Genomic DNA, 13,166 nt, shown 5'->3' on the forward strand with positions numbered 1-13,166 from the left:
TGTTGAATCCTCTGTTTGAATGTGTGGCGCCACGCGATTACCGACAGCTTGGGCTGGAAATGGTCATTGAGCCGTTTCTTCAAGTCCATGAATGTTATGGACTCCAGTGGCGTCGGTGCAAACAAGTTCTCCGTGATGTCGAATGTGGCTGGGCCGCAAACACACAGGAGCGTAGCGGCCTTCAGGAGGTAGTTCTCGACCCTTGATAGATACGAAGACCATCTTTCCGGGTGAGCTATGTCAAATTCTTTCAGCTTTCCGACCTTCGCCATCTCGGTTGGTCTTCGCGGCTGGGGCTTGTCTTCTTATCCTGCTCCTCCGTATGCCCAGGGACTGGTCCTCTGGGCACGTGGTCGCTAGCATGGCTGTGCTAGGCTGACTGTAGGGGGGGGAATTGCTTTCCCGCCAGGCGTATTCCAGTCTCTCCCCTAGTGACTCTCAGCTCTGTTGGAGAAGCGGGATCCCACCTTCGTCACCAGTGTTGTGTACTGGGTTCTGTGCTTGATCGAAGAGACGAGGTGAGTAACTTCAATCAGAAACATTATTTATTTGCTTGCAGGAACTGAACTGGGGAACAGGGCTGAGAATGCAGCTATTTATACCCTGGCCTCTAGTTTAAAGCAACCTATTGCCGCCCTAGAAACAGCCAATGGCGGTGCTGGAGACGGGTTGTCTGAGGAGCTGGGAGCTGTTAGCCAGCTTCCCTGCTTAAGCAACCTTCCCACAATCAAACCCTTATACACTTTAGTGAAACAAAGCCCAATACATTACAACTTTATTTGTTCAATAATTTAACAATCTAAGCATTAAGTGCAGATGGTTCCTTTATTCCCAATGGTGACCACTTTTAATGTAATTAACATTAAGCAAATTCTCCTCAGAAAAAAGGATCTTCCTATTGATCTATGGAAGCCTACTTAATTGGGAAGACTGAATTACAATTTGGTTTGTTTGTGTAAAATATTGCAAGCGCTTACATTTCTCTGTGATAGGTGGAAAGCACTTAACATGCTAGAGTTATGTTATTTATTGAAGTTATTAAACTGAAACAAACAAATACACATGTAACTAGGGCTACTATAACTATGTGCTTTTTAATATTATGGTGCCATCTAACTTCAATTTCTGGAATCAAATTCTGTCAATTTATACTTTTGCATAGAGTTTCCCACAGAGGATTGATGACAATTATGACATATTTTGCACTGAAAAAGGAGAGGAATATGAACCTCTAACGTTATCTATGATATTGTTAGATCTTAAAAATCTTGCTGTCGTATTGTTATGCTGAGTGCTCTGGTCTCCCAATTTAAGTGTGCAAAATCCCCACAAGCTCCTGCATTAGAGTGATGGAAGTGAAACTACATTCAGAAATAAAGCAAGGAAATCACCAGTTTTATGATTGAAGGTGTCATTGCTCAGAAATTGACAAGGACCTGTCATTGATCTATGTAGGCTAATGAGATAAAATCCAAATATCTCTCAGCTGTAAAAGTCTACAAATGAACATGGAAGGTTTTAAATTTGATCAATTCTTAATGCTGAACTACGAAGACCAAGGCTGTGATTATTTGGCACCCTGGGGGGTTTGAAGACATAGCTTTGGTGGAGCAGTGGTGGGCTAATGCCTTCTCAAGTAACACCAGCTGCCTGCAATTAGTGCAGGTTTGAGTCCCACCAGGCTCAAGGTTGACTCAGCCTTCCATCCTTCAGAGGTAGGTAAAATGAGGACCCAGATTGTTGGGGGCAATAAGCTGACTTTGTAAAAATGCTGCTGGTGGGGGGCAAAAGCCCTAATAAGCAGGCATATACATAGAATGAAGGCTATTGCTAAGCACATTGATTTGTGCTTCTTTGATTGTAAGCCGCCCTGAGTCTTCGGAGAAGGGCGGGATATAAATGGGATTTTAAAAAAACTGTTGATCTTGGATGGAGCATTTCCCAATTTGAGACTATTTGGAGGTCCTTCTGAATTAATAGTTACTCCTCAAACAGCAGATGGCAGGTGTGGCCCGGAGGACCATCTCTACATAACTTTATATTGTGTACCTTCCTCATTCCAAAGGCTCTTCCTGCAGTTATTAATGCCCTGTTTGCCTCATACACTACATTGAGGACCACCCAGAAGTTACAGTTGCTTTAGATGAAGTGGTATGAACAATAACGGGCACTTTTCAATATTCCCATGAGTCACCTCTGCTTAGGTGAGTTGCATCATTTTCCAGCTTCCAAGTGCAATTCAAGGTGCTGGTTATTACCTATAAAATTCTGCATGGAATAGAACCTGGACATCTGAGAGGCCACCTGTCTCCAACTGCCTGCATGACAGGCTTCAGCAAATCAGGACTGAGGAAATGTATCTTCATCATACTCCATGCCATCTGGAACAGCACCCAGTCCCCTGAGGTTCTAGAAACCTCTTAAAACCTGGCTTTGGTTCCTGTATGTATTGGGTGGGGTGGAGTTCTTGCTTTTATGATTATTGTGTGGTTTTGTACACTTCCCAGAGTCTATTGGAACCAGGCAGCTATAACAACTTTAATAATAGTGTTTTAGACTTTATGAATTACTGTTCAAATTTTGAGAATAAAATTTAATTCATAAACTGTCCAGTTTAACAGGTACCATTTATTTGAATTAAATGAAGATGTAATTTCTTGTTGTGTTCTGCTTGTCTCTCTGGGAGCTTGAAAAGCTTTTCCATACTGCTAAAAATCTGCATGGATGTACCCTTGAAGTCATCAAGAGTCATGCTTAATTTGACAGCATCTTATCTTTACAAAACTATTCAAAGTCTAGGAAAAGCTCCCTATTTGTGTCAAGATAGCATGGAAAAATAATTAGCAGAGCTTGCTGCAGAACTGGTCCATATATCTATAGCTATTATATAATATGGTATTGTGGCTAATAAGAAACCATGCTTTTCTTGTAAAGGGAACAGTTATATATGCATAAAGGAATGAAGATTTCTTAGACACACAGGCTGGGCTTAGACATATTAAACCACAATGTGATGTGGTTGTTAGTTGTCAATTTTCAAAAATATTTTTACAAATAACGGCTAAGTGAAATGTTTGATCCCACTCATTGCATCAGAGCTAGACCTTGCTTAATGATCATTTGTTCAGCAACCATTTGAAGTTACAACAATGCTGAATGAATGGTAATTATGACCACTCTTCAAAGTTATGGTCATTGCAGTCACATGATGAAAATTCAGGCTCTTAGCAATTGGCTCAGTTAACAACCACAGCATGCATTTCAACTCCCCAAACTATTTCCTCCATCTCTGTCCTTTTGGCCACCCTGCATTTCACCACCTACTCTTGCCACCCCTCACTGACCTTCAACATTTTCTTCCGCCTATTGCTGGTTTGGGACCCAGGCTGGATAACTGCACGATCCCAAGATCCATGCAGTGAGTGCAACAGGGAGCTCACTGGGCCTGGCCAGGGAGGGGGCAGTGGGGTAGTTCATGCAGGACAGAAGCAGGAGGTCCTCATCTAAAGATGACATAGTCTTTGCCTAAGAATTGCAACCAGAACTACCATTTCTAAGTATCCCAGTCATGTGTTTTGCCTAATGACCACCTAGCTTAGTGACAAAAATTTCAATCCCAGTTAAGTGACATTAAGCAAGGAAGTAGGAAATAACTAAAAAGGAACAGCAAAGTCAAGTTGCTGAATAACAGGTTCTCAAAAAAATTGGTAGTGGTGCAATGGAATTAGTCAGCTATTCTGCTGGGAAATAATTCATACTGTTAAATGTATATAGGTGCCTGCACCTGCATTGGATCTGATCTGTTGGAAATCATTATCCTCAGGTGGAACTAACTTTATCTTCTCTTTAGATATTACATATTTTTAGCTTGGCCTATACCCACAGTCATAAGGAATAGCTGTTTGTTCCATGTATATGTTTTTGTGCTACACAAAATGTATGATGAGTCAGTACTGAAATTAAACTCCTTAAAATAAAATGAAAGGAAACAAAACAATGTTGGGGAAGAAAAAAAAACAGTTTTTATTTAACCATGAACGGTCCTGGTCATTGTTCCATCAGGAGTTCTGCATTAGTAAGCATTAATTCTCAATATTCTACAAAGCACTTCAGCTCATGTTTCTGTTCATCTTAGCTTTTTCTGTTGTCCATACAGAATTACAATACATTAGTTTGTTGGTTATGGATTGCTCTAATTTTTGTCTTCCATTCCAAAGTTTATTCTAAAGAGATTATTTAGGGGGGAAAATCCACTCTGACATCTTGCTTTTCCTCTAGGAGTTCAATACAGTTTACATGGGAAGCTCCTTTTAACTCCACAAAAACAATCCTGAGAGAGAGAGAGATTTATTTAAATTGATTTACATGGTTGCCCATCTCAAAAAATGTGACTCTGAGTGGCTGAGAACAATTAAAAACACAATGTAAACACAACATAAAAATATATTTCACAACCAACTAAAGCACAAAGTGGCCTCAAAGTGGCCACAATATCTTCAAGGTTTTCTGAAAGATAAGCAGAAATGGGCCAACCTGATCTTCGGTTGTGTGGTGTCCAGAAGGCAGCTACAGAAAAGATGTGGAAAAGATTGGCCTAAGAGACAGTAAGTAAATAAAAGTCACACAATGAGACTCCATAGTTCGGGACAGATTTGGTCTTGGTTAACTACTACACATATAAAAAAAAGAGTTGTGAGATGTACATCTATTGAACAGTGGGACTGTGGCTGAAAATATAAAAAAATAATCAGAAGTGTACACTTTATTCCTTGCCATTTTCGAGATGGTAATGATTTTAGAGATTTAAATACACACACAAATTCTTTTTCCTTGATGACAGATATGTCACTAGCACTCCTAAAATTGCTATACACTAGATGATCCTTTGTGCAATTTTTAATAACATATTTAACAGATATAGAAGGGAGTGGTAGTTATAATTTTTATTGCTGTTTAATCCTGTTTCTAACCATCAAAATCACTTTTTCCAGCTGTTTTCTCTATCAAGTGGAAAAGGTCCAGAAATTGGTTGATGCCAACAGAAGATTTAAACATTAAATCTCTAACAGCAAGAGATTTAAGCATTAAAGATAAAGCATTCTCAAAATAGTTTGTCTGAGAAATATATAGCAGTATCATGGTTCATTGAATAAATATGGGTTTTTTAATTAAAAAATACAGCAGATAAATGTAACATGGGCTGAATTATCTGTCAGGATGTATAGACTTGAATTTTGCATTTTTACAAAATTGCACTTTATAAAGATTGAGTGATTTACCTTTCCAAGCAGAAAAAATAGGCTTTCTGAAGGACTTTTAGGTACAGAAGCCTGATTTACAGAAACTAGGAAATAGATGCTTGTATGTATGTATGATTATCTCTCAGTGTGTAACCACAGTGTGGCAGTGGTTAAGATATTGTATGAGAGTTAAGATTGAAGTCCACCCTCAACATGGGAGTCACTTTTTTACCTAATATACAGTACCTCACAAAGTTGTTGCTCTGTTAAAATTGGAGAGAAACCATCATCTCCATGACCTTTAGCTCCTAAGTAGGCTGACTTTTCTCCACTTTCCAGTCCAAGCAAGCGCTGCCACCTATTAAAATATGGCAGGAATATTTAAGATTTATTTTTTTTAAAAGAGCTACTGTGAATATACATTAATTTTTAGGATCATTCTTGGCTAAAGCAAGACAGGACTATTCTTATCTCTTTCTAATCTGCCACTAGAAAGTTTGGGTTTTTTTAGTTTTGGGAAACGAAAACAGCAAAATTAAATGGGACAAGAGTACTTATGGTATTAGAAGCACCACTGGTTGCCTGGCAGCGGACGAAAGGTTTGCATGGAATCTTTGGAGAATTAAGCTGCTTTCTAGAGAAAAAAGCCAGGAAGGCGGAACTCCAGTGAGTGTTTGTACTAACCAAGGTACATTTACAGGTCGAATGTGGTTTATTCAATAGCCCCATAAAAGTTGAAATGGACTTTTGGCAAAAGCATAGAGTGATTTGTAGCATCAAGATGGCACACAATCAGCAGGCCTCTGCTCAAACTTCTCCCAAATTTTAGTTCTAGATTAATGTAAAGAAGGACAAGGGGTGACAGGATAGCAGCAGCGTTCCAATATCTCAGGGGCTGCCACAAAGAAGAGTGGGTCAACCTCTTCTCCAAAGCACCTGAAGGCAGGATAAGAAACAATGGATGGAAACTAATCAAGGAGAGAAGCAGCTTGGAATGAAGGAGAAATTTCCTGACAGAGCAATTACAGGTAATCCTCGACTTCATTTAGTGACTGTTCAAAGTTACAACAGCACTGAAAAGTGACTTATGACTGTTTTTCACACTTACGACCATTGCAGCATCTCCAGGGTCACGCGATCAAAATTCAGATGCTTGGCAATCGACTCACATGTATGACAAGCTCGTGTGATCCCCTTTTGCGACCTTCTGACAAGCAAATTCAATGGGGAAGCCAGATTCACTGAACAACCCAGTTACTATCTTAACAACTGCAGTGATCAACAACTGCGGCAAGAAAAATGGGGCAAAGTTCACTTAACAACAGAAATGTTGGGTTCAATTTTGGCCTTAAGTCTCGGACTACCTGTAATCAGTGGAAAGAGTTACCTTCTTAAGTTGCGGATGCTCCAACGCTGGAGGTTAAGAAAAGATCGGGCAACCACTTGTCTGAAATGGCACAGGGCTTTCTGCTTGAGCAGGGGGTTGGACGAGAAGACCTCCAAGGTCCCTTCCAACTTTTGTTATTCTGTAAATTCCAAGTTTGCATCCCGCGCCCGATTGCTGCCGGGCATCCCTTCCCTTCCTCTCCGGTACAGGATGAGTAAATCCGCCACGTGGTCGCCTTAACTCCTCCTGGAGACTCCAGGAGCCGGGAACCCAAGACTTACTCCGTCTCCCCGCCCTTCCTCTCAGCGCTGGAGGATTATGCCTCAGAGCGGGCCGCTGACGCTCAAAGCAGGCACGGGGAGGGACTTACCTGCTGGGGCTGTTGTCGCGAACGGCGCTTCCCCCGCCTGCCGCCTCTCTCTCTCTCGCTTTCCCCGAAGGCCGCTCCGAATTGCGCATCCTGGAATCGACGTAAGCGAGCCGATCGAGGTGGGGGGGGGCGCTTCTTGTTTCGCCTCGAAAGGAAAACTTTCAGCTGTCCAAACAGGCGGGTTCTTATTATCAGGTCAGTTGAGACACGCGTCGAGGGTGGGCTCCGGTGGCGAGGACAGCACGGAAAGGAGAGCGGAATCGCTTCAACAAACCGACAGGTATCCCCTTCGGCCCTTCCAGAGCGAATGGGTGGGAGCGAGCGCATTCCTCGCTCTTCGCAAACACGTGGTTTCCGAGGGAAGAGTTGCCTCGTAGATCAGGGGTCTCCAACGACGTGAAGACGTGTGGACTTCAACTCCCAGAATCCCCCAAGCCAGCTTTGAAGTCCACAAGTTTTGCTGGCTGGGGAATTCTGGGAGGTCCACTAGTCTTCAAGTTGGCAAGGTTGGAGACCCCGGTCGCTGGACGGTAATGCGTGGGGCTGTCAGGGATATGGAGGAGAAAAAGGGCGTGGGAACCGCCTGATGGAGGAGGGCTTGTGCTACCCAGATGGCTGAATCTTCAGCGGGCGATAGCACCCCTATCACCCTAACTCTCCGGGCTTTCCATGGTCATCTTCCTCTAACCCAGGGGTCTTCAAACTTGGCCCTTTTATGACTTGTGGACTTCAACTCCCAGAATTCCTCAGCCAGCAAAGCTGGCTGAGGAATTCTGGGAGTTGAAGTCCACAAGTCATAAAAGGGCCAAGTTTGAAGACCCCTGCTCTAACCAGATGCCTCTAAAGCAGGGTTCTCCAACCTTGCCAATCTCAAGTCTTGCGGAGTTCAATTCCCAGAATTAGCTGGCTGGGGAATTCTGGGAGTTGAAGTCCACATGTCTTAAAGTGACCTCCTGCCAGAAATTATTTCTGAGACTTGTTGCTTAACCAGAAGTACTCGCCCCCCCCTCCCGCCCTCCTTTGTAAATTGTCAGCATACTCGGGAAAGTCAAGAGGCGTGAACGCAATAAACGTTACAACTGGATCGGGCCGACCTTTGAATAGCTGGTTCAAAGCAACCTCTTCGCTGTTTTCCTTTCCTCCCTCCCTTCGTGCGCGTCTTGTTCTCCCGAAACAAGGCCGGAAAACCGTGAGGTTAATCCGCTCTCATTTGGAGAGGGATGGCGTCGCGCTGCTGGAAAAAGAGGCGAACGCGGAAATGAGCTCTTCCTTCGTTGTGGAGGCATATTAAAGCAAGCCTGGTTTATACAGATTGCTACCGATCGTGAAAGTACGGTTACACTTTCAAATACGTTGGACCGACCTCTCTTCTCGTTGCGCTTTAAAAGAATTAAGAGTTGGCTGAGCTATTGCGACTTCATTTCTAGGAAGCTCAGTGGCATCTCGATTCATCCAGTGACTGCTCGATTCATACGTTATTTAGGTCACCAGCTAATAACTCGAATGTAAGGTTCTTTGGAGAAAAGGATTTCCTCTTACATTGGTGCCTATCTTTCCCTTATCAAGGCTCTATTTGGAAATGACAATTGTTTTTTATTTGCATATTATTCAAAAATACTCATTGGAAGACTTCATATTCTTTAACCATGATGTACTGGACTACGAATTAGGCAAAGCTATTTTTAATATAGCATTACTGCAGACCATATAGCTAGCTTGTGTGGATCTGGAAAATTAAGTAAAATATATAATATTGGATCAGTGTGTCAAATGATCACATTTGATAGATGATGCATTTTTCCCCCTAAATTCACAGTACTTATTTAAAATCTATGAAAAGAAATATCTTGATTTTGGATAAAATATTCATAACAGCTACCTCACATTTTATGGCTAAAATACATGCAGACTACATGTATTTTCTTCCTTGGTAGATATAGGCCAATAGTGGGAAAATTTGCCCTGAAAGATATAATATTGGACTCCACAAATGGCCACAGCTCTTTTCTCCATCTGACTTTTGTAATTTTTAAGGGTACTTTTAATTATGTTTTCAATTACATTTACCTGTTTTAAAGTTTTTTTAATGTAGGCATTTGTTACTTGAATTTTTATTTTGTAAGAAAATTCTGCAAACCGCACCCATAATTCTGTTTTCTCTGACATGGTACTTCTTAGATACGTTGTTAGTTTTTTTTGTAAAGGCAGTTTAAGAGCATAAATGCATATTTTTCATTTTTGGTCATAAGACAGTAAAAATAACATTTTTGTAATGTAATAACATTAAGAATTACAACCATTTTAGTAATAACTGTGGAATCTGTGAGGTACCTAAAAGAGAGCCAGTTTGATGTAATAGTTAAGGAAGGTCCTGTCTTAGAAACTAGGAGAGTGTGAGTTCTAGTTCCACCTTCAACATAAAAGCCAGTGGGATGACTTTGGGCCAATCATACTCTCTAAGTCTAAGCTGTTGTGGGGAAAAGGAAGGATGAAGGAGTATAATGTATATTTTCTGCCATGAGTTACTTATAAAGTAATAAAGCTGGGATAAAAATCTAATAAATATACAAATTAAAAACTGGCATACTAACACTATATTATATTAAAACAAAAGGCTTCTTGGTCTTGGGCTAAGATCAAGTGTAATTAAAGAATATAAAATTACTATGCTTGTCTGTTGGGAGTCTTGGGGTAAATGGGGAAGGGATGATAAGATTTCTGGTTCTTGCTATACTAGCAAGCTGCTTCCTCATGCTTTGCTGCATGTCCTTCAGCCAACTTTAAAGCAATAAACCTCTGGATAGGAAGTAACCGTGTCCTTTGGATTCTGAAAAGATAAGTTTCTTCCCTTCCCTTTTATCTGTTGGTAGCATTAACTTTTAGCAAACTCCTTCATGAAATAAATGGAGCAAAATACAGTCATATGATTTAGCACTTTGTACTGCTTTGTAACCAAAGCTGAAACCTCTTGCATAATAGGCACACTGAACTTGGTAGGACATTTGATGAACATTCTTTCCTTATATTGTAAATTTATCTCTATTGTGGTTTGGAATAACACTGGGCGGGGTGAGGCAGTTTTTAGGCATCCTGTTTACTCCTCTGGGCATGTATTGTCTTGCATCAGCTACTTATGCTAGCTTAGTTTTATGGTAGGTAAAATATTGCCAAGTCTTGTGGGAAGAACACGTGAACCAAGCACATCTTTCTTCTCCCATATTCCAATACTTCTCCAGCTTCTTTTATCTGTCATACTAACCATATCCAATATGGCGCTCAATATATGGGATTACTCAAAACTCATCATTCTTTGCCTGTGGACCAAGAAGGTACAGAGTTAGTCAACACTGCCTTACTTTGTTACCGCACTGTGTAATATTATGATGCCATAACTTGGACATTGTACTATTGCAACTTGGAATAACAGCAGTATAAATGATTTATTGCAACACTATCTTCTGTTGAGCAGGTATAGTTCAAAGACAGAATGTCATTGTCTATTACGGTAAATTGAAATTGAATACAAAGATTGATACTTGAATACAAGAAGGATTTAAGATGAAGACATTTAAAAGTGAATTTGTTAGGAATATTAACTAATAATATTTATATATTTAGCACACTTCCTTTTCCTAAATTTCTTACAGTTAATGTTTGCGTTACACTGTAAGTGCTTTCTCTGCAATGGTGTTTTCCCTGTGAGTTGGCTTCCTTCTCCCTGAAACTTTGATGGTCCTGGCCCTGTTGGAAGGCCTTAAAAACCTGGTTTAAATCAAGGAGGTTAATGGAGTTTGGGCTGAGAAATTGATTACTTTTTCCATTGTGGTTTTTATTGTTCTTTTTACTGTTTTATATTTGTATGTTTTTGGTCTTATAACTAGTTAGCTTCCCAGAAAATTGCTAAATAGAAGTAAAATTTCAGAATAAATTGAGCACAAATAGAGTCTGATTCTTGTCACAATATGAAAGGTGGAGTTAAGATAGTTCAACCTCTGTTCTATTTACATTTCTTATAATTATGTCAGTCCTATTGGGAATACTGCTACATGTACTTACTGGGCCTAAACAACAGTGTTTTATCATCCTTGGCAACAAAGCATTTAAAATACTTTGTTGCTAGCAAACTGGTTTATTTCTTAATGGATTTCTGATGTAATGCTGAGGTGTTTTTAAAAAGCAGTTTTTATTACAAAATAGAACAAATGGTACATGAGTTTTGACTATTGATATTTATATGCTTAAAAGGGACGTGGTGGCTCAGTAGGTTAGGACGCTGAACTTGTTGATCAGAAGATTGGCAGTTTGGTGGGTCGAATCCCGAGTGCCACATGACAGAGTGAGCGCCTGTTACTCGTCCCAGCTTCTGCCAACCTAGCAGTTCGAAAGCACGTAAAAATGCAAGTAGAAAAATAGGGACCACTATGGTGGGAAGGTAACAGCGTTCCGTGCGCCTTTGGCGTCTAGTCATGCCGGCCACATGACCACGGAGACGTCCTCGGACAAGCGCTGGCTCTTCGGCTTTGAAACGGAGATTAGCACCGGCCCCTAGAGTCGGAAACGACTAGCACACATGTGCGGGGGAACCTTTACCTTTACCTTTTTTATTTATATGCTTAGTATAATGGAACAGAAAGATAACTTTAGGCAATATTAGTTCTATAGAGGGAATCCACAACCTATGACCATAGTTGAGCCCAAAATTGCTGTTGTTAAGCAAGATAGTTGATAAATACGGTAAGTTTTGCTCCATTTTATGTCTTGCCATAGTTATTAAATCAATCACTGCAATTGTTATATTAGTAACATGGCTATTAAGTGAATCCGGCTTCACCATTGATTTTGCTTGTCAGAAGGTCGCAAAAGGTAATTTACATGACCCCATGACACTGCACCGTCATAAATATGAGTCAGTTGAATTTTGATCAGGTGACCATGGGGATGTTGTAACGGTTGTAAGTGTGAAAAATGGTGATAATACGATTGGTTTTATTTTAAACAATGTGTCTTCAACAAAATTCTATATAGCAAAATTCTTTCTGATTGGAAATTTAGCTAATCCTATCAGTATAAATTGTTTCATACCATCCTGACAGATATATTTATTTATTATATTTTTATCCCATCGTTACTACCTTATAAGTAATTCAAGGTGGTAAACTTACATAATACTCCTTCTTCCTCCTATTTTTCCCACAAAAACAATCTTGTTAGGTGGGTTTGGCTGAGAGGGAGTGACTGGACCAAGGTCACCCAGCCAACTGTTACACCTAAGGTATGACTAGAACTTACAGTTTCCTGGTTTATAGGCCAGCACCTTAACGTCTATACCAAACTGCCTCTCACAAAACAGATATATAAGCATGGAGAAGTTTGTGAAGACACACACAAAGGTCATATATATGCTGGTTGGGTTTATTAGGAATGTCAAGAGGCTTGATAGTTGTCTTACGTGTCAGTGCTACAGTTGGATTTCTAGATGAATGTATTTTAATAGCCATTGGTATCAGACTGGATAAAGCAAGAAACTGTTAATTCTTTTTTCTTGATAGCTGTCCTTCAAGGAGACCAGTCTAGGAAACCATTGCCATGTATATCCTACAATACTGTACTGTTTTTATTGGAAAGCTATAGTAATAGAATGTTGGAAGTTTGAACGGGCTTTTTCCTTCCCTCTCTTCCTTTATTGTTGAGTGTCAACCTTGCCAAGTAGACCAGACAAGAAATATGACCAGACGCGCTAATACTACTTTCCAGGTAGTCCTAAATTTATGACTAAAGACAGTTGTTAAGTGAGTTTTGCCCCATTTTATGACTTTTCTTGCCATAGTAGTTAAGTGAATCACCGTAGCTCTTAGCAAGTAACAATGGTTATTAAACAAATCTGGCTTCCCCATTGACTTTGCTTGTCAGAAGGTTGCAGAAAAGGCTCACATGGCCGAGGGACACTGCAGCTGTAATAACTATGAATCAGTTGCCAAGTATCTGAATTCTGATCATGTGATCACGGGGATGCTGCAACAGTCGTAAGTGTGAAAAATGGTCAAAGGTCACTTTTGCAGTGCTATTGTAATTTTGAGCGGTCAGCAAATGAACTGTTATAAGCCAAGGACTCCCTGTATTGTAAGGCTATATTAACAGAATTTTGCAGGTCCCAACCATTTCCCTCTCT

The 13,166-nt window shown here is 40.4% G+C and overlaps 1 protein-coding gene across 4 annotated transcripts in view; it reads left to right on the forward strand.

Annotated features, from left to right (window-relative positions):
• The first annotated feature begins 6,969 nt into the window (after window positions 1-6,969).
• Window positions 6,970-13,166, forward strand: part of FHIP1A (FHF complex subunit HOOK interacting protein 1A) — a 66,468-nt gene continuing 60,271 nt past the window's right edge. For 2 of the 4 annotated variants that reach the window (XM_083367793.1, XM_083367796.1), the window contains exon 1: window positions 7,013-7,192. The gene's annotated coding sequence lies outside the window, so the exon portion shown is untranslated. Of the gene's footprint in view, window positions 7,278-13,166 lie in introns of all 4 variants that reach the window. The other 2 variants (XM_083367795.1, XM_083367794.1) reach the window with 2 other exon arrangements.

The sequence above is a fragment of the Vipera ursinii genome (genome assembly GCF_947247035.1).
Source record: "Vipera ursinii genome assembly, chromosome: 7".
NCBI classification, from domain to species: domain Eukaryota; kingdom Metazoa; phylum Chordata; class Lepidosauria; order Squamata; family Viperidae; genus Vipera; species Vipera ursinii.